This window comes from Suncus etruscus, chromosome 4 (assembly GCF_024139225.1).
Source record: "Suncus etruscus isolate mSunEtr1 chromosome 4, mSunEtr1.pri.cur, whole genome shotgun sequence".
NCBI lineage: Eukaryota > Metazoa > Chordata > Mammalia > Eulipotyphla > Soricidae > Suncus > Suncus etruscus.
In genome coordinates, this window is record NC_064851.1 from 160,998,458 (window position 1) to 161,021,353 (window position 22,896).

The following is a 22,896-nucleotide window of genomic DNA, read 5'->3' on the forward strand; positions in this document are numbered from 1 at the left end:
CTTAACATTGTTCCTCAATACACTAAGAAAATAGACAACTGATTTTTTGTTTTGTTTTGTTTTTGACAATACCCGGCAGTGCTTAGGGCTTAGTTCCATCTCTGAGCTCAGAAATTACTCCTGGCAGGCCCAAGGATATATGGGATACTGGGAAATGAACCTGGGTTGGCTGCATGTAAGGCAAATGCCTTACCTGCTGTAATATTGCTCTGGCCTTGGTACCACTAAGTCTTACACTCACTGTTTTCCCTGGTAGGAAGGTAGTTCTACCAATGCTAGCTAGTTAAGAATTTATCCTTCTGATTTTGGCTCATCAATTCCCATTTAAGCCTTTTCTGGCTTCCCTTAGAGGACAAACATTCCCCTTTACAATACTTAGACTTCATCTAGAACTTACTACAATAATTACATGAAGTATAGTATTTTAAACTTAGGTCATTTTGTCTTCTCCCAATACTTTCTAAAACACATGAAGTCGATTATCTGATTTTATTCAACATTGGATCTTAATACAACATAGTGGATTTCATATTTACTATGATCATGAATTGTGTTAAAAAAGAGGACCAGAAAGGTAGCAATACCCAATTGAGTATTCACTGTTTTAAATCCATTTTTAAAATTATGTAGAGATTAATCAGGTTTCTTTTCCATTAGATATATTAGCCTCTTTAAAGCTACAACAAATTATATTGGGGAAAAGTCTTAGTACAATAAGTAAAAAATTAGACTAGATTTAAGTGAAAATGGAAATTGTACATTTTATAAACAGCTTAACAATTTCATGATACACTTCTTTTAAAATGGCCACTCATGGGCTGGAGTGGTGGTGCAGGGCGTAAGGCATCTGCATTCCACGTACTAGCCCAGTATGGACCCCAGTTTGATCCTCCGGCGTCCCATGTTTCCCCCAAGCCAGGAGCGATTTCTGAGGGCAGAGTCAGGAGTAACCCCTGAGCGTCACTGGATGTGGCCGAAAAAACGAAACAAACTAACCAATAAAATAAAATACAATGGCCACTCATACACAATACTAGGTGATAAGCTATGTACTTAAATTAAAGAGAGCTCAGCAGGATGACAAAAAAGAATCTGCAGATCCAACACAATAATTAAATCATAGTAGTGAAAAAGATGACAGCTGTAGGAGGAGTGTATTTACAGGGAGATGAGAGGAAACATGGAAGAGAATAGGAGAAACTAACACAACTGCACATAGTGTGCTATGGGAACTATGATTGGTGCATATGGAGCCAAGCTTTGAAGATTGTTACTCAGATACCAAGAGGACCGATTAGTTAAAAAAAAAAAAAAGCATAGACTGCCAGGTGCAGAAAACTAAGAGGCATTCCTCCAAGTAAGCAGTGGGTCAGGAGAACAGTGATGGTTGCAGGACAAAGAACAGAGGATCCAAGGTAGGTACCCTATCATTAAAAAAGAACCAAGGAGTCAGAGATGAAAGGTGCTCCCACATCATAAGTGTCTGACGCCCCTGAACAACTCTTACTGTTAGGTACAGGATGTTTGTGAATGAAAAATGACTTCAGCCTAGACAATACAATGCAGTTTGCATCCACTGCAGGCAGCTTAAATTGCAGCAGATGGTCTGCTTACAGGAGCTAGCTAGGAAGCCTCCTCATAAAAGCTTTGTAGTATTTGACAAAAGACTCTATATTTACATGGCATCATTCATGATACCACTTTCACCTAAGCAGAATTTGCCTCTAGTCAAAGTCTATGAGCACCCAGGCCATGAAGCCTGGGTTTTAGGGAAAGTTCTGGCCTTGGAAGTTAAAGGAAACATGCATGTGCCATAGGGTAGCACCCTCCCTTTCAAGAATACAACTTTAAAAAGGGAACTATGACCAGTCTTTAGGCAGACAGATTTTAATGTGCAGTTCCTGGGCAGAGACCCTAAGAAACACGCTCCCTCATCCATCTTGATCACTATTGGTACTGTGGCTTGAAAGTACTCCAGACCCACAGTCCCAGGCCACTCCCTTCCTGAAATGGGGACTACAAAGCCTACTAATTAGAGAGAGACCACAGTAGAGGGGTCAATGACAGACTGGGATTGCTGTAAAAGCCCTGAACATGGAACTGCATAGAAAAAGAGGGACGATGGGGCCAGAGAGGTGGCGCTAGAGATAAGGTGTCTGCCTTGCAAGTGCTAGCCAAGGAAGGACCACGGTTAGACCCCCCACCCCACCCCCGGCGTCCCATACGGTCCCCTCAAGCCAGGCAGGGGCAATTTCTGAACTTAGCCAGGAGTAACCCCTGAGCATCAAACAGTTGTGGCCCAAAATAAACAACAACAAAAAAAAAGAAAAGAAAAGAAAAGAAAAGAAAAGAAAAAGAGGGAGGTTCACCCTTAGCTCAGACAACAGCAGACCTCTAGGGAAGTTCAACTTCAGGGAATCCTCTGCTTCCTGTGGTCATGGGCCCAACCCTGTGATGGAACCAGAGTTTCTCTTAGCAGGTACAGAAAGTGTCAAAATATAAAGCAATAAAATTCTGTGCAAGAGCCCAGGATTTTACTTTGCAACTGGGAATTTTAATATTAGGTATCAAAGTAATTCTTAAAAAGTATGATGAGGCCAAATTGATAGTATAGCAGGTAGGAGTATTGCTTCACACAAGGCTCACTTCCCAGCACCAAATATGGTCCCTGACCAGTGTCGGGAGTGATCCCTAAGCATCAAACAAGAAATAAACCCTGAGCACTTCTAGACATGCTCTCTCCTACTTCACAACCCAAAAAGACTGAAATAAGGAAAAGAGTTTCAAGTAAGAAAACAGTGCTAAAGAACACTATGGCTGAATTAAAAAAAAAATACAATAAAGGTACCAACAGTAAACTAGTAGTAGCTGATAATCACCAAGCCAAGAAGTGAAATGTATGGCAATGGAAAACATCCTATTAAATTAACAAAAATAATAAAAGAACAAGAGAAATGAAAAATGCAATGTTGAGCTTTATAGGAAAACATCTGGAGTAACAATATGCACAATAGAGAAGTTTCAAAAAGGGAGAAAAAGAAAGAAAAAAGAGGGGAAAATACCTCTAACTTGGGGAAGGAACTAGAACAAGAAGGAACAAGGAAGGAAGAACTAGAGTTGGAACACCTCACGACAATACAATAAGGACAGCATAAATTAAAGATATTGCTAGGAAAAAACAAGTTAGAATGGAACCTTTTTAAGAGAATCTGTCAACTTCTCAGCAGAAATTTTGCAGGCTAAAACAGAACGGCATACGTGTTGAAAGATGACTTCCAACCTGGGTTGAACAGTCTACCCTCTCAAACTATCATTCAAAACCAAAAAAGAAAGAGCTTTATAAACATGCCAAAATTAAGTCAACTTATCACTGCAAATCCAGCCTTAAATTATTTTATAAAGTAATTTGAAATAACATCCTAGAAATATTAATTTTGGTGGTGAAGTATTGAAACTGTATAGCAAGAGATTAAGCATTATTTATTGTAAACACTACCATACAGCAAAAGAACTTACTATAAGCTATTAGCTTAGAAAAAAATTATTGACTTATACATCACAAAAGGCATGTGATAGTAAACTGAGATGTTGATTAGCCGTACATATCAACAATTAGCCTGGTAAAATCTGGACAAGGTAAAGTAACTTGAATTATCTCAGTACAAAAATATAAGTAAGTGGGAATCTAAAATATATACTGAGGAAAAGACAATATAAGAGAATATGAAGGAAGAGTCAACATAACTACAATAATTAACTTTGAAAGAATAAATGAATGGCGTGTAAGCTCAAGAACTTGAGAAATACAATTTATCTATCACCTATCTATCTATCTATCTATCTATCTATCTATCTATCTATCTATCTATCTATCTATCTATCTAGTGTTTGGGTCACAAGAACCCAGCAGCACTCAGGGGTTAATGTGTTCAAAGACATTTGTGAAATGATTTTCCACTTGTTTAGATATTTCAGTTAAAATTGTTGTTATTAAAAAGGACTTATAATCTGGCCATCCATCAATTCAGATGATTTTTTTATTGTTGAATTAGACTTTTAAATTTTTCTGATAAACATGGGGACAGAGGGATAACATGGAGGAAGGGCATTTGCCTTGCATGCAGAGGACAGTGGTTCAAATTCCAGCATCCTATATGATCCCCTGAGCCTGCCAGGAGTGATTTCTGAGCGTATAGCCAGGAGGAACCTCTGAGTGCTGCCCAGTGTGACCCCCGCCAAAAAAATCTGATGCACAATTAAAAAAAAACTACTAAGAGGGTTTTGCTCATTATCTGAAACTCAATGTTTATTGAGCATATGCTGCCACCTAGCAAAACTTTCCAGAATAGTTTAACCAAGCAGAAAATGGGTTTCTTTAGAAGTACACTTGAATTTACTATTTTGGTAAAAATTATATCAAATACTCAGTTACTGAAGTATGGGCTTTGTAAGTTTGAGTCTTAATTTCATAAAGGTGGAGGCAAATCATCTTGTTCCCACCTTAACTACCTTAAGCCTTAAGCTTATAAAATAAATTCTTTAATTTTCTGCTTTGCAATGTTGGTAATTTTCAATCAAGAATACAATGATGTAAGTTCCACATCATGGCCTTGGACCTCATATGAAATAAAAATGCTTTAACAGATTTACTTCTGGTTTTTTTTTTTTTGGTTTTTGGGTCACACCCGGCAGCATCAGGAGTTACTCCTGGCTCTATGCTCATGACTCGCCCCTGGCAGGTTCAGGGAACCATATGGGATGCGGGGATTCGAACCACCGTCCTTCTGCATGCAAGGCAAATGCTTTACCTCCATGCTATCTCTCCGGGCTCAGATTTACTTCTTGATTTTGATTATACTTGGGACAAGAGCAAAATAAGTAGGAGTCATGCAAATTATTTTTTTTTTACTCACTAATTGTTACTACATTGCTTTTTTCAACTATATGGGTTGTTTTTTGTTGTTTCAAATTAAAAAGAAAAGGAGCCTACATTCAAAAGATCTTCCTCACTTGAAAATCAGGTTATTCACGGGGCCGGGCGGTGGCGCTGGAGGTAAGGTGCCTGCCTTGCCTGCGCTAGCCTTGGACAGACCGCGGTTCGATCCCCCGGTGTCCCATATGGTCCCCCAAGCCAGGAGGAACTTCTGAGCGCATAGCCAGGAGTAACCCCTGTGCGTCACCGGGTGTGGCCCAAAAACCAAAAAAAAAAAGAAAATCAGGTTATTCAAACTGTGCAAACTTAATTTACTGGTCATTATTTAAGTATGATGATGGTAGGGAACTGCTATAAGTCATTAAATATTCTCTTAAGTCAGTGAAAATGGAATAAAAAAATAAATGGTAAAGTCTATTAATTAAAAAAAAAAAAACAGAAAAAAAGACTGGAGACAGTGGGTAAGTGCAGGCCTTGTAAGTAGCTGACCAGGGTTCTATCCCTGAGCATATACACCACATCACAGAGTAATATCCCTGAACACAGCTGGGTTGCCCACATTCTCCAAAAACAAACAAAATAACAACATAAAAAAATTAAAGGAAATGTAAAATATTATTCAAAAGAATAAATGATTTTAGGAAAGAGAATCAGAAACTTCCATTAGTGTCAGTTTTTTTGTCCTGAAAAATACTGAAAAGTAAACAATTATTAAAGGTAGAAGACACTGCAAGTTAGCACAATCTAATGGAATGGCTTTGCTCCTCCCCCAACTAACGATATTATAGAAAATCAAACATGTAAATTAGAAAGCTTTATACACAGGGTGGGAATGGGGGAGGGGTAGTACACCCAGAGATACTCAGGTACCATCTGGGATGATTTGGATCAGGGTTAGAGGAACATAGGGAAATACTGTATTAGCCTCTACCGTAGCTTTTTTATAAGAAAAAGGATGTAATCAAAGTATATGAAGCATGAATCACAGTCAGATAAATCAGATGAGAGTCAATCTCCAAAGATAATACCAAAATTTATAAATTTGAGTACTATGAACCCTATAGATACTTTCTCCAACAAAGATATACATATCAATTAACATAATTTCAGGAAATTACAGGGTCCCTGGACCACACTTCCAAATCTTTGTCCAGAGGTAATTCAAGTTACAATAGATCAATAAAGCAGCTCTTACAAATGAAAGTGTAAAATAGTTCCACAAGAGCTGATATAGGGATAATGAAAATCAAGAATGCTTTAGTCCAGAAAGTGACAATAAAGCTGTAAGGATCCAAACAATTTAAAAGTAAAAGTATCACACAGGATTTTGAATAGCACATTGGAGCTGCAGTAGCAACTACAGTGAGAATAGTCAAAGTAGAAGATAAGGTGGTAGATAACCACACTAAGTATTTAACATGATTAACACTGAATCTGAACTTAAGATACATTTCTTTCCTGAGCAAGCAGGTCCCCTCTCACATTTTCTGAAATAGTTCATTTCCATGTTACTCTGAGGAAACGACACTAGTTCTGTCTCTGTTGCATATACTTTTCTCTGAACTGTTTCTTCTTTACTTTGGCCTGATTTCCAACTTTTCTGTGGGTAGATCTATATTGGTTTTTCCTCTTTGTATACAGTTTCCCATTCAATTGGAATTTGAACAGTTTCTCTACTTTTTTTTGTTCTCCCATTCCCGACCTTATGTATTATATTAGAATACCTAAGTAGGAATATATTTACTTTCTGATTTCAAAGTGCCCTCCCTTTCCCGCCCTTCAGTCACAGGAGTAAACTCCTTTTAAGATCTTGAGAGAGAGAGAGAAGAAAGAAGAAGAAGAAGAAGAAGAAGAAGAAGAAGAAGAAGAAGAAGAAGAAGAAGAAGAAGAAGAAGAAGAAGAAGAAGAAGAAGAAGAAGAAGAAGAAAGGAGAGGAGAGGAGAGGAGAGGAGAGGAGAGGAGAGAGGGGTGAGAGAGAGAGAGAGAGAGAGAGAGAGAGAGAGAGAGAGAGAGAGAGAGAGAGAGAGAGAGAGAGAGAGAGAGAGAGAGAGAGAGAGAGAATCAGAATAGTCTCCCTCATCTATGGGTTTTAAGAAAAATGAAAGACATTTTTGCAACAGTCCTCAGAGACAAAGAGAGGAGGGGCTGGAAGTTCCAGCTCACTTCAGGAAGCTCACCACAAAGAGTGATGAGTGCAGTTAGAGAAATAACTACACTGAGATCTATCCTAACCATGTGAATGAATGAGGGAAGCAGAAAGCCTGTCTAGAGTACAGGCGGAGGTGGGATGGGGAGGAGGGAGATTTGGGACATTGGTGGTGGGAATGCTGCACTGGTGAAGGGGGGTGCTCTTTACATTACTGAAACCCAACCACAATCATGTTTGGAATCCCGGTGTTTAAATAAAGATGATGATGATGATGATGATGATAATAATGAAAGATCCTCCCTGGCCCAGGCCCTGCAAGCACGCTCCACTTAATATAATGATAATGATAATAATGATAATAATAATAATAATAATAATAATGAAAGATCCTCCCTGGCCCAGGCCCTGCAAGCACGCTCCACTTAATAACAACAACAACAACAACAACAACAACAACAACAAAAGATCCTCCCTGGCCCAGGCCCTGCAAAAGCACGCTCCACTTCTGCTCGCCCTTTCTTCTGCATCGTGTGCAAGGTGTTTGCAAACACACGGCCCTCCCCAAAACGACCCCGCTGCGTGCATAGAGCCTTCCCCCACAGAACACAAGTCCCTGGCGCCCCCAAACGAAGACCCCTTGAGCTGTGGCCAGGGGCTGTGAGCGGACGGTCGCCTTTTCCATCTCGTCGTCTCTGGAGGAGACAATTTCTTCCCGATGTCAAAGTCGTCGTGGTAGCAGTCAAGGCGGAGATGCTCGGCGCTCTGGCCTGGGGAGGGGCTGGGGCTGGCGATCGTTGATTCGGGGGCGCTGGAGGCACGCTGGACTCGAGGGGGGCTGGAAAGAGAAAGGACTGAGCCCCGGTTCCCACACCGCAGCGCTCACCTCGTTGTTGAGGTTCAGCGTCCGCCCTGCCGCCGCCATGCCGAGGCCGGAAGTAGAGCCGGGCGCGTGAAGACAGGCGTGACGCTAACGCGCCTGCGCAGCCACGCCCCCGACGGCGGCTCGGAGGGCCAAACTTCTCCCACCTCTACCTCTCTCGCGCCGGCTTCCGTTTCCTAGCGACGCGGGTGCTTCCGGAAGCGACTAGAGAGGAGCTGAGGGGAACGGGGCGTTAAGGGCGTGTCTGCGCGGCCACGCCCCCCGACGGAGGCTTCGGCTGGACAAACTTCTTCCAGCTCACTTCCCGCGCGCCGGCTTTCGTTTCCTAGCGACGCGGGTCCTTCCCGGAAGTGACTAGAGAAGAGTTGAGAACGGAGTATGAGGGAAGCGCCTGCGCGCTGGCCCGGCTCGTCTCCATGGAAACCGGGCATGCGCTGCTGGGCCCGGAGGTCGCTCTTTCTGTGCTCTTGTGGTCCAAAAGCTCATTTCCTTTCATTCACCTGTAGGCTGGTCCATGCTTTTTGTTTTTGTTTGGGTTTTTTGCAATGTGCACAAATGATCCGGATTTCTTTTCTTTCTTTTTTCTTTTAAATTTTTATTTTGACCACAGTGAATTACAAATCTTTCACAGTAATATTTTAGGGTACATAGTGACATTAAATCAGGGGTATTCCTACCACCAATGTTGTCCTCACTCCACCCCTGTTTCCATCATACACCCCATATCCCCCTCCTTTGCCCTCAAGGCTGCCAGTATAAGTGGTCCCCTCTGTAGCTTGTTGTAGATTGGGTATCGATTATGGTGTCATTGGCTTTGGATTTGGTCTTTAAGTCTGATCATTTTTTTTATTTCTACTTAATGTTCGTACAACTCTTTGGTCTTGGTGTCCTCCATTGTTTCCCCCCTCAATTTGTGAGATGGAACAAGATGGTACAAGTTATGTGGTTCTGTTTGAAAGAAAGAATAATAATAATAGTAATAATAATAACAACAATAAACTCAACGTGCAAAAAATGGGAGGAGTTCTTCTAGAGGCTATAAATATCAATTTAAGAGAAGAAAGGGAAAATGGAAGAAAAACATAACTACAAAAAAAGAAAACTCGAAAAGCACACAGCAATAAAGACAATAACCACGGTCCTGAAATAAAAATAAAACAAAACACAAAAAAGAAAAACAATAACTATAACAAAACTAAAAAAAATTATCTCTTAGGCCAAAGGAATTCCCTTTCTAATCTCCCCAATATTTACTGTGCCTATGCAAGATCCAGATTTCTCTCAGGTTTCGCTGAGGATTCCTGGGTTTCTCCCAAGTTCTGTTCAGTTGATCCCAGCTTCTATTCCGAATCCGACATGCTTCGGTGCTCCTGATCCTACATTCCAGCTTCTGGACAGGACGAGGGGTTGAACTGATGGAGCTACCCAAGTGATTCTGCAGGAGAAGGCAGTCACCAAGATCTGGCACTTGTCTTTCTGTTATTCTGTGCGAGGATAGAGGATTTTGTACGAATTATTTCCAGGATTCTCATAGAAACCTAAAGAGATAGGAACATTTTTTTTTCTAGATGTGGACATTGACTTGTCTTGCCAGGAGGGGCCCAGATGAGGTGACCACTGCCACCCGGCTCTCCTGGCCCGGTCCCTGAGCTGCAGGGCCCAGTGGAAAAGGAAAATGCTGGAGCCCTCCTCCCCACATTCAAAAAAACGGTGAAACGTTTCTTCTTTCACTCCACAGTAGTTAACCATACGTCTTGTTTTCATTTGGTGTTTTAGAAGGTGCTTCAAGTACAAGATGCTAGTAGGATCTTCCAGAACCCCAGATGAAGAGTGGGCTGCATATGTTAACACACACATCAGCTGTTAATTGCACGGGGAAACTGGAGAGGAAACTAGAGAACCCAGCTGAGAGGAGATGGGAGAATAGTGACACTATTGACCTGGAGACAAATAAACTTGGACATAGGTTCTATTGTTTCACTGGACTTTATTGACAAAATTCAAATGAACAGATAGCATATACTAGAATCACAAAAAAAGTTAGGAAAATATGACACTAGTAAAAGAACAAAATTAAAAAAAGTATAATGAATGGTTTTGGAGAAATGAATTTTTATTAATTTCCCGAGAAAAAGGACTTAAAAAACAAAAATAACAAATTGCTCAGAGATTAAAAAAATAAAAGAAAAAAATAAAGTAAGTTCAGTGATATGGGGCTGGAGCGATAGCATAACAAATAGGGTGTTTGCCATGACCATAGCTGACCCTAGTTCAATTCCCCAGCATCCCACTATGGCATCCTGAGCCAGCCAAGAGTAAATTCTGAGCACATAGCAGGAGTGACCCCTGAGCACTACCAGGTGTGCCCCCTCCAATAAAAATCAGCACCAAAACAAAAAGGACAAAGATATAAAGGATTGCATTTTAAAGTCTCAGTAAGAGCAGAAGCCAGGAGAGTACGCTTACAAAAATGATAAATATCTTTTCATGGTTAAAAACAAAAGTTGACATTAGCTTAAAAAGTATGTTCTTGCAACATAACACATGACAAGACGACTATTATGGTAATTAATGAGTTAAACGTCAAAATCTATTTACTTAATGTCAGGGACAGAAGAATTTTGTCCCGTTCAACATATTGAGGAATTCTAAGGCAGAACAATTTGGCAAGAAAGTAAAGAGTATTTAAGTTGGAAATGAAGTAAACTTATCTCTGTAAATTATATGATCCCATATATAAATAATATTAAAGACTGTGAAGACAAATGTAAGTCAAATTGTTTGTTTATTTATTTATTTATTTATTTTGGTTTTTCAAACCACACCTGTTTGATGCTCAGGAATTACTCCAGGCTAAGCACTCAGAAATTGCCCCTGGCTTGGTGGGACCATATGGGACGCCGGGGATCGAACCGTGATCCTTCCTTGGCTAGCGCTTGCAAAGCAGACACCTTACCTCTAGCGCCACCTCGCCGGCCCTGTAAGTCAAATTGTATGATAAAATAAATCTATAAACAAAAAATATGTTTCTATCTACTGAATCAATCCAAAATAAGAGTATCATTTACAATATAGTCAAAAGGAATAATATACTTAATAGTAATGTAACCAAAGATAAAATTTGCAACATAGTGTAACTGAAGAATAAGTTTTATGGGGGCCAGAGAGATAGCATGGAGGTAAGGTGTTTGCCTTTCATGCAGAAGGTCATCGGTTCAAATCCTGGCGTCCCATATGGTCCCCCGTGCCTGCCAGGAGCAATTTCTAAGCATGGAGCCAGGAATAACCCCTGAGCACTGCCGGGTGTGACCTGAAAACCACACACACACAAAAAGAATAAGTTTTATGAATAGAAATAACTCTAAAGACAAATAGCAAATACTGTCTAAAGACAGTAGCATATAAAAATGTGTTTGGGGTTTTTTGTTTGTTTGTGTGTTTGCTTTTTGTTTTTGGGCTACACCTGTGGCACTCGGGTTACTCCTGACTATATGCTCAGAAATTGCTCCTGGCTCAGGGGACCATAAGGGACTCTGGGGATTGAACCCAGGTCTGTCCTGGGTCAGCCACGTGCAAAGCAAATGCCCTACCACTGTGCTATCATGAAAACGTGTTTACTATTGATAACAGCCCAGGAAACAAATTTAAAACCAAAATTAAATACCACTTTATATCTATTAAGATAGCTTCTTGGGGCCGGCGAGGTGGCGCTAAAGGTAAGGTGTCTGCCTTGCAAGCACTAGCCAAGGATGCCAAGGTTCGATCCCCGGCATCCCATATGGTCCCCCCAAGCCAGGGGCAATTTCTGAGTGCTTAGCCAGGAGTAACCCCTGAGCATCAAATGGGTGTGGCCCGAAAAACCAAAAAAAAAAAATAGCTTCAAATCAAAATTTAAAATATAAGTGATGATATGGAATAAAAATTTTGTACAAATAAATTCTGTATAAATAAATTTATGTAGTTACCGGCTAAAAAGCATGAGGGTTTCTAAAAAATAAATATGAAAACCCACTTTTCAATATATAGCCTAAAGAATTGAAATAAAGATTCTAAACAGTTATATATTCTCAGTTTTCATTGTAGCATTACTTATAATAGCACCATATTGTTGTTTTTTTTTTTACCATATTGTTTTGATTACTAAAACTTTAGTGCAAAATTTCAAGTCAGAAAATACAATGCATTTCAATTTATCTTTTTCTCAGAATGACTTTAGCTCTTTGAGGAGATTCATTGTTTTATACAAATTTTATTGTTCTTGAATAATGTCATTGTAAGTTGGTTTGGAATTGAATTGAATCGAATCTGTATAATCACATATATATATGTGATTTGGTAATGTTAATTCTTCCAATTCATAAATGTGGAATATTTTTCATTTCCTGGTCTCTTTTTTTCTATTTCTTTCTTATAAATAATTGCTAATTTCCAAAGTACAGATCTTTCACATGTTTTCCCATTAATTGATTTTTTTAGTATTTTGTGCTAGTTCATCCTCTATAGAAAACACTATTGTTGGAACTGGAGCAGTAGTACAGTGAACAGAGCACTTTTCTTGCTTGCAGTTGATCTGCATTACAGCACTGATATGGTCCCCCCCAGCCTGCCAGGAGAAACCATCCAGTATCACTGGATGTGGACCTAAAACAAAACAAAAACAACTTCCCACACCAATAAAACAAAATAATTGTAGGTTAACTTTACAAGAAACTAAGACTAGATCTCCCCTATAACCTAGTGATTTCATTTTTGGCATCTCCCTTTAAATAAAACAAATGAGTCCAGAGAAATACATATGCACACTAACATTCATTGCAGTGCTTAGTATAACAGCCAGAATAAAGAAACAACCCAAATATCCAAGAACAGATGAATGGATAAAGAAGTTGTATACTTAATATACATTGGAATAGTATATAATCACAAGACAAAGAATTATGCATTTTTGTGCAACTTGGATAGAACAGGAAGGTATCATGCTGAATGAAAGATGACAAATGGGAGGGACAGATACCAGATGATCTCGCTCATCTATAGTTTTGCGAACTAGAACAAGAATATAGACAGTATCTAAAATAACAAATACAGGTTAATAGAGTACAGAACTAAAAACATAAGATTAGGGAAATAGTTGGAGAGGGAATGATGAGGTAGACTGAAAGTTGAGATGGGCATCAACGAGTGGTTTGCGGCATGTAGGAAATGAGCTGAGGCAACTACACCAAGACTAAAAATATGCAATTGTGTAAATATATAACCTTCAGCACATTTTTAAATTAAAAATAGAAAATAATTTACTTTTATTAATTGGTTTTATTGAGAGAGACACACCTAGTAGTGCTCAGGGCTTACTCCTAATTCTGCACCTGAGGATCACTTCTGATGGGGTGTGAGGAATAATATTATGCTTGGGATTGAAATGGGTTTCTGTGTGCAAGGCAAGCATTCTGTTTACTGTATTATGTCTCTGGTGTACATTTGCTTTTTTAGTGGTGTGGTGATTTAGGGTCATACCTAGCAATGCTCAGTGTTCCAATCCTATGAATGCTTCTCCTCCAACACCCCAGGACTTTCTTTTTTAATTATTGAGACCATTGTGAATTACAAATCTCTCATATTTGTATTTCAGGCATATAGTGACAGTGAATTTGGATTATTCTTATCACTAGTGTTGACCTCACACCACCAGAGTTCCAGAATAAATCCATCCAATAAATACCTCCATCCTTAGCCCCCTGGTTTATTAGTGTAACAGGACCATTTTGTGTTTAGCTTGTTATAATTTAGGTTTCTTGATTCTATTGTCATTTACTTTGCTTGCATATTTAATTTGACCATTTTTTCCCCACTCAATGCACCTTAGACTACTTGGCCCCTGGGCCCTATCCACTATTTTTTTCTTATCTCAATTCATAGGAAGGCATAGGAATTTGATGCAAAACAAAGTGAGTTATGTTCCAAGGTTCTATAAAAAAGGTAGGCACCCCTATTTAGAAGATCTACATAAAATTTTTAAAAAGGAGTGGCAGATGTGTCATTTTTTTGCATAGGCACAATAAACATTGGGGAAATTAGAAAGGCTTTTTCCTTGGCTAAAGAGATACAGGATGTCTCTACCAATAAAGCATATTGTCATAAGACCAACTACAGGCTAAAGGCATGTTATTTGTCCAACACCAAGATCTTTCTATATAGTCCCAGGAAAAGTTCTACTCCGTCTCAGTTGTCATAGTCAGTCTTTTGTAATTAAAGATCCTGGTTTTTTGCACAGATCCTAGGATATAGCTGGGATGTCACGGAGCACCTTCTGATTTCATCTCACTGTTAGTGGTAAGGTAGGGAAACCTGACCTTAGATCAAGTTGTTGCTGTTTCTTCATTGTTAGGTTGTCATATGAACCTAGCCTGGGGCACATTGGTGGCATTAGGGCCTCCCTTGGGGGTAGTTTGATTTCTGGTGCTGGTGCAAAAAATTGTGTCAGTTCTAAGATTGGAATCTGGGACTTGGGTTGGACTGTTGATGTCCAATCAATTGAGACCTAAGTCAAGTTCCCATGACAAATGTTCAGAGTGAAAGATGCTGTGCACTATAAAATTTATGGGTTCTGGGGCTGGGAAGGTGGCGCTAGAGGTAAGGTGTCTGCCTTACAAGCGCTAGCCAAGGAACGGACCGCGGTTCGATCCCCAGGCGTCCCATATGGTCCCCCCAAGCCAGGGGCAATTTCTGAGCACATAGCCAGGAGTAACCCCTGAGCGTCAAACGGGTGTGGCCCAAAAACCAAGAAAAAAAAAATTTATGGGTTCTTATCTCTATTAGATAAGGATTTCCTATACATAAGATTTCCCCATTTTAGCGTGCCTTTGCAAAAAGGAACAATGCCATATGATATTACTGGTGCATTTGGGGGTAAAAATAACAAGCTAAATAGTCTCTATGACCTGGTTTTAACCTGAACTTTTATTCCAAGCAAGACTTTACTACTAGAATTTCCTACGTTTAGTAGGAAAAAAAAAGGGGGGGGGGGTTGAGGAAGTTACCTCTACATATAGAAATAAATACTAAGAATTATAACTATTAAGAAAATCCTTCTACAGAAACATATAAAAGAAATGTAGATATCCTCTTTAAATCCTTTCATATAGTCTGAGGGGTGGGGGGATAAAACTCAGAGTACATTTTTATTCTACATTGTGGTTTTGTGGAGTCTGAGAAATAGTTTGCAGCAGTCAGGAATCAGATAGTGACCTCCAGCTGAGGATCTCTCTGAGCAGAATCCAGTAGCAAACAGCAGTCCACCTTGAGAGGAGGTGGGAGGAAAAAAGCCTCAAAGAATGAGTCAGAAGGAGCAGTGGCTGCAGCTTCTTCCCAGGGCAAGAGATTGGTGGGGGGGGGGGGGAGGGATTGAGAGTGTCCTTTAGTTTTGGGAGCCTGTTGGCAGCTTGCTGGGCAGAGAGAAGGTTCTGGTTCCTGAGGAGTTAAGAAATGAGGGTAATGGGGGTTAAGTAGGTTCAAACTAGGGTTTAAGGGTTAGAGGATAGAAGAGGATTTTTAAGATGATAAATGGGGGCCCTAAGACCTTTTTTATTATAAAAATATAATAAGAGATAAGAAAAATATTTAATGTGGTAAGTATATTAATGAAATAGATTTTAATGAGTTTCACAGACACTTTAGTTCAAAATGTTGCATAATCTATGACTATAATTACATAATTATACCTCAATAACTTTATTAATATATGTCATTTTTTAATTTCCTTATTCTTGATTTTAATATTATATAATTTCAGAGGTTTGGTTTTATATTAGATTTTCAACTTTCTAACAAATGTTCTAGTGACATTCTATAATCAAAAAAACAAAAGAAAACAAAACAAAACAAAAAACCCTCCTATCTCCCCTCAGATTAGTGGAATAGACTTGAGTCTTCAGAGAATGTTCCCCAGTGGTGGTGGCAGCTTCTTCCTGGGCATCCTATCTTCAAAGACTTCTTTAAGGTTAAGTCTTGGAGTGTTCTAGGTTTTCTTCAGTAAACTTGATTTGGATCTAATCTTAAGGTCTTTATTGACTTTTGTGTAAGGTGTGAGATAGGGATCAATCTTTAATTTCTTACACGTGGTTATCCAATTATTCCAACACCATTTATTGAAGAGGTTGTCTTTATTTTATTTCAAATTCTTGGCTCCTTCGTCAAATATTAGTTGACTATATACTTGGGCATTTGTCACTGGATATTTTATTCTGACTCATTGTTCTGAAACTGTCTTTGTTCCAATACTATGCTGTTTTAATAACTGTCAAATTGTATTAGAGTTTCAAATCAGGTAATGAGATGCCTCCAAGTTTCTTGTATTTTAATTGGATTTGGCTATGATAGGTCTTTTATGGTTCCACATAAACTTTATAATCAATTGTTCTAAGTCCTTGAAGAATGTCTGAATTTGAACAGGGATTGCATTGAATCTATATATTGTACTTTAGTTAAGATGGTCATTTTGATGATACTGAATCTTCCAACACATGAACATGGAATGCTCTTCCATTTCCTTAGGTCTTTTTCAATTTCTTTCTGAAGTGTTTTTATAATTTTGTATATAGATCTCTCATCTCTCTTGCTAGGTTGATTCCTAGATACTTGATAGCTTTAGACACTATTTTGAGTGGGATAGAACTCTTTGATCTCTTTCTCCTCTGAGGTATTTGTATAAAGAAATGCAACTGTCTTTTGTGTATTGACTTTGTCATCAGCCACTTTGTTTTATTGCTTTATTGTTTCTAGGAGCTTTTCTGTGAACTCTTTAGGATTTTCTATGTATATTATCATGTCATCTGAAAATAGAGTTAGAATTCCTCTTTTATATTTTGAATTCCATTGATTTCTGTCTCTTGTATAATTGCTATTGCTAGGACTTCTAATACTATGTTGAATAAGAGTGGAGACAGTGGACAGTCTTGCCTAGTGCCTGACCTTAGAGGAAATGCTTTCAGTTTTTTGCTATTGAGAATATTGTTGGCTGTGGGCTTCTTATAGATAGCTGTTACTATCTTGAGGAAAGTTTCTTCCACACCTATTTTGCTGATATTTTTCATCCTGAATGGGTTTTGTATTTTGTCAAATGCTTTTTCTGCATCAATTGATATGACCATATGGTTTTTATTTTTCCTTTTACTGATGTGGTGTATAATATTGATTGATTTGCAAATATTTAACCATCCTTGCATCCTTTGGATCCCATTTGGTCATGAAGATCTTTTTAATGTGTTGTTGAATTCAATTTGCTAAGATTTTGTTAAGGATTTTTGCATCCATGTTCATTAGTGAGATTAGTCTGTAGTTTTCTTTCTTAGTGGTAGCTTTGGGAATTAGTGTGATATTAGCTTCATAACAGGTATTAGGGAATATTTTTCAATATTTTGGATGAGTCTAAGGATTAATGGTAGTAACTCTTCTCTGAATGTTTAATAAAATTCACCTGTAAACTCATCTGGTCCTGCACTTTTATTCTTGGGAAGTTTCTTAATTACTGTTTTAATTTCTTTACTTGTGACATCTTTTTTAAGTTTTTATTCCTCCTCATTAAATATGAGGAGATTATGTTTTGTCCAGAAATATGTCCATTTCTTCTTGGCTCTCGAGCTTAACTGAGTACAGTTGTTCATAATAAGCCCTCATGATATATTGTATTTCTTGGGTTTCTTTTGAAATCTCTCACTTTTTATTTCTGATCCCATTTATTTGAGCATTTTCCCTTTTTTACTTGTGGGTATTGCCAGAAGTTTGTCTATCTTGTTTATTCTTTCAAAGAACCAGATCCTGTCTCATTAATTCTTTGTATGGTTTTCTTTGTTTCTATATTGATAATTTCTGCTCTGGATTTTATTTTTTCTTTTCTTCTATTGAGTTTGGGTTCCTTTTCTGTTGGTTTTCCAGATATTTAAGATGTCCCTTTAGGTTATTGATTTTGTCTTTTTCTTCTTTCCTAACATAAACCTGTATTGCTACGAGTTTTCTCCCTAATTGCTGCTTTTGCTATACCCCATAGATTTTTTTGGCAATCTCTTTATTTCTTCCTTGATTTCCTCTTTGACCCAGCTGTTGTTAAATAACATACTGTTAGTCTCCAAGTGTTAGATGATTTTCTCTCTTTTACAATAAATCTTCATCTCTGTGACATTGTGGTCTGATTCGGTGCTTAGTATAATTCTTATATTGTGCTTTATGTAAATTAGATATGACTCCTAAAATGTGGTCTATCCTAGAGAAAATTCTATGTGCACTTGAGAAGAATGTGTTTTCTGCTTTTATGAGGATGAAGGGTTCTAGTTTTTCATTTAGAGCTCTTATGTCTTTGCTAGTGTTCTGCACAGTGAATCTATATAGTAGTGACAATGGCATATTGAAATCTCCCACTACTATCACATTTCCTTCCATATGCTTCTCGACTTTTGAGCAAAAGCCATATATATTTTTCTGACTCAACATTTGGTGCATAAATACTGATCAGAGTTAGTACTTCTTGGTCTGTGGTTCCCCTGATCAATAGGTAGTGTCCATCTTTTTCTCTAAGTTTCTTGAGGTTGAATGCAATTTGGTCTGGTTTAAGTATGGCTGTCCAGCATTCCCCCCTGCCCCCCAGTGGTTTGTATAATTTTTTCAATCCTTTTACTCTAGTGCTGTGTCTATCCTGAACTTTTAAGTGTGTTTTCTGCAGGCAGAAGATATCTGGTTTTTTTTCCCAATCCAATCCTCTACTCCCTGCCTTTAGATGGGAGACTTTAGTCCATAGACATTTAAGGATATTATTGATAGAGAGGGCTGTTGTGCCATTATATTGTGTTGGATTGGTGTTACAATTGTGTAATTAGTTTGTGTAATTGATCTTTGAGTAGTTTGTTTAAGGTCAGTTATGGTTAGCTTAAATATTGAGAGATATTTTTTGTCTGAGAATGTTTTTAACCCTTCCTCCCATGTAAATGAGAGTTTTGCTGATGGACTCAAGGTTGAAAGTTTCTTTCATTCAGTAGTTTAAATTTATCACTTATTCAACTCTTTTCTTGTCTAGATTGTTTCAAATGGAAGATCTTGTTTAATTATTATGTTCTTTTCTTTTCCTTTTCCTTTTCCCTTATGGCTTTAAAGAGTTCATCTCTCTCTTTCTCTTTTGTATTTAGTCCATTTTGTTTGGCACTCTTTTTGTCTCTAGGATTTGTATACCAGCCTTTTCCCACGGAGTAGGAAAGTTCTCAGCTATTATTTCCCTCACTACTTGTTCTTCCCCTTTCCCCTTTCCTCCCCTTTTGGTATTCATGTCATTCAGAGATTATTTTTTTTCTTTGTTGATTAAATATTTTACATTTTTTCCACTTTTCCCCTCTCATTTCTCTAATTGACCTTTTGGTTACTGCTGGCTTGTAATTTGTCTTTGAGTTTATCTATGAGATTCTCCAGGTGTGTACTTTTACTATGGCCTGCTAACATGTGTTTTAGTTCTCTCAGTTCCATTTGTATGGATTCTCTTATCTTCTGTTAAAGTTCTTTGAGTTGGTTGAATTGTTCATTTATAGATTGCATAATTTCACCCTACTAGTGATTTCTTGATTTCTATTGCTAAACACTGAATGTTGATTTTAAGCTCTTATCTATAAGGCTCATGCATTTTGGAGGACTTGGAAATTTTCCAGGATTTCTCTCCATATCCCTTGCTGCAGGTTTCTTCCTTAGTTTCCCCATTGTTGTTTGCATTTGGTAGATTGAAATGCTGGGGTATTAGGGTGTTTAAGAAAACAATCTATTGAACTGTTTGTATAAAAGATGGCTAGAGGTATATCTGCTGTAGAGGTTATTTTCCTAAAGAAGCAAGGTTATCTAAGTATGATAAAATATATTGCAAATTATTTCATTAGTTTGTTCAGTTGGGTTTTGAGTTGTATATTTTTCTAAGAACAAAAAGTGCTAAATCCACTGCCCTCCCCAACTAGCTAAGGTCTGTGTGGTTTGGGAAATAGAGGGCTGATGAGAGGCCTCAGCAGACCAGTTGTGGGAGTGGGTGGCTTGAGCACCAGCTGGTGACGAAACCCGGAAGGCCGCTGAGGGGAGGGAATCCTTGGGGGGGCTACATTAGTTAATTTTCTTTAGTAATTTATATTGCACATGTGACAGAAACTATCTAATAATTCTTTCTTTTCCTTTCTTTTCCACTTAGCACAATCACCTCAAGATATATTTGTTTTGTGTAACTCCACCCTGGATTTAGGTGTACCTACCTGAGACCCTCCCATTCCAGGGAGTGGTCTTGAAAGATTATAGAAGGCCTTTGACCCAGGGGATTAGGCCCTTTTGCCCTTTTGGTCTTTAACCAGCATGGAGGTCAAAGGGAAGATGGCTGAAAGGAGTTAAGATGCAGGGCTAGCTAAGAATAGCAAATACTTAAAAGGTTATGATATAGGCCACACATGTGGTGGATAAGGCATGAATAAAGTTGATGCTTCCTGATGCCTGTCTCTGGATGAGTCTGATTCCGCCAATCACGTAAACCTGGGACCCGCCAGCTGAATGGGGATTGCGAAGCTACATGGCCTAGGATGGCAGAGAAAGATCCCTCCATCCATCCTTCACCATTCAGCACCATCGTTAATTATTTAACACTACAGTTTTGGAGATTGGGGAGATAGTACTAGGGTTATCTAGACCCAAGTTTGATTCTCAGTTCTATATGAGTTTCGAGCATTGCCAAGCTCTGGAGGTATGGGATCCTCACTCGGTGCTGCCCCAAGTGATCCAAAATCACCAAGAATGCCTACCAGGATCCTGAGCACCACTTGAGGCATCTTTCCAGATCTATTCAATTTTCCCCATAATCGACATGAGAATTATGTAGCTATTCAGCTACATAGTTTTATTTTAAAACTGGCAGAATAATCATCTACAGAGAAAATATACCTCAGCTTCTTTATTCACTAATTTTTCATGGGTATTCTACGATTTGGTGATTGTGAATAATACTGTTGTGTATATAAGAATGAAAATATATCTTTGAATTAGTATTTCAGATTCTTCAGAATGTTAGGAGTGGTATTTCTGGATGATATGTAATTTATATTTTTATTTAGAAATGGATTTATGGGCTCGTACTAAGAAACTGTTTGTAAAGCTCTAACTTTTTTACTTGAATGAATAAGTAAAAATGAGTTAGTGCCGCTTGTTTTGTTTTATTTTCAGATCAGATTCAGCTGTACTCAGAGTTTATTTCCGGCGCTGTGCTCAGGGATTAGTCCTGGTGGTATAATCCCACTTGTACTATCAGGGGATCTTATGTGTTAGGCGTTGAGGATCAGAGAAAAGCCTGCTGTATGCAAGGAAGAGGGGTTCTTTTTTGCCCCCCCCCCCCGTCACTTTTTTTTATAAAAGCACATAGTTCACAATCTTTAGTAACTAGATTTTCATAACATATTGTAACACAATTGTTTCAGTTCCAGCAGAGAACTGACCTTCATGGATTGTGTTACACTGTATTGACTTGTTATTCTGGCTCTGCAATGTCAACTGTTTCCTCTAGATGGCACTGTTATCCTCCAAATTTTACATTATATTTTTAACGTGGAATATTAAGAAAATTAGCCGCTAAGAATGACATCTTGTGACATTTTCAGAATTAGTAAAAAATTAGATGGATGTATGATTCTTATCTTTCTTTAATGTCTAACCTCTCAGGCTTCAGGTTTTGATTTGTGAAAAGTACTAAGCAAAAACAAACGTTTTAAGTGAACAATAAATGAATTTATGTAAGTCTATAATACATACGAATATTTATTACACTAAAGCATCTAACTAATATTGAGAAAGTTATAGATAAAGAGTCACTAGCCAACTGTGTTGATTAAATCAGTACTCTAGCAGGTTACTTTTTAACCTACTCTTCGTTTGAATTTTAACGGTACGTTTTGATTAGATTTAGATGTCTCTGAAATAAAAAGAATTAGAAATTAAACATTTGAAACAGCTAATAACTATTAAAAACTATAAAACTATCTGGCAAAGTTTATAAAATTCACATTTATGGAGTTAGCACTTAGGGATTCAACATTTTGTCTAAACGCATTGCTTCGGAGTCAAATTATACAATATCTTGGATGAATATTTACCTCTCGGTAGTTTAATCTGCTATTACTTTCTAATATCTCATTTGATCTTCATGGTAACTTTTTAAGATAGGTTTGTGATAAATATAAGGAATTTATATCTTCTGAATAACAAACATGCTTACTATATTAGAAATAATAAGTGGGCAATCCAAGTCCCTTGCCATAAAATTATTGGTGTAAATTTTATAACAACTATATATGTGTATACAGATTACATTAATAAGTTATGACTATGATACCATTTTCCCTTTCAGCTAATTATTAATTGTTCGGTTATTGATGAATTAATGTACCTTGTCAACTATAAATCCCTTTATATATGATTTAATTTTTTCACATATACATACACATACAAATTTATTTATACTTTTATATAGTGTTTATACAGTAATGTTAGCATATTTATATATTCATTACTACTTGCTTTTGACCATTTGTATTTGAATTTTTTTAAAGCTTTTGGGCCACATCCAGCAGTGCTCATGCCTGACTCCTGGATTTGCACTCAGGGATGACTCCTGGCAGAGCTTGGGGGAATCTGGGTCTGCAAAGTGCAAAGCAAGCACCCCATACCCATTGTACTATTCCTCTGGCCCTTAGTTATTTATTTTCAAAGCACCCTCTTTTTTTTTTACATTTTTTAAATTTATTTAAAGAAAATGCATTACATAGTTGACATAACTTATAATAATACATTTTTAGGAAGACCAAAAGCAACATGTTTTTCTTTAAAAAAAAAAAAAACAGAAAGTTGAAAGAAAAACTAAAGAAATAGAAGAAAAAGGAGAGTATT

The 22,896-nt window shown here is 37.9% G+C and overlaps 1 protein-coding gene and 1 long non-coding RNA gene across 2 annotated transcripts in view; one reads left to right on the forward strand and one right to left on the reverse strand.

Moving 5' to 3' along the window:
- The window catches only part of SRFBP1 (serum response factor binding protein 1), a 48,793-nt gene extending 40,798 nt beyond the window's left edge, over nt 1–7,995 (reverse strand). Inside the window, exon 1 of the mRNA XM_049771401.1 lies at nt 7,966–7,995. The gene's annotated coding sequence lies outside the window, so the exon portion shown is untranslated. The remainder of the gene's footprint in view (nt 1–7,965) is intronic.
- LOC126006085 (uncharacterized) overlaps nt 1–22,896 on the forward strand; it is a 1,493,032-nt gene that overhangs the window by 50,365 nt on the left and 1,419,771 nt on the right. The gene's annotated exons all lie outside the window — the stretch shown is intronic.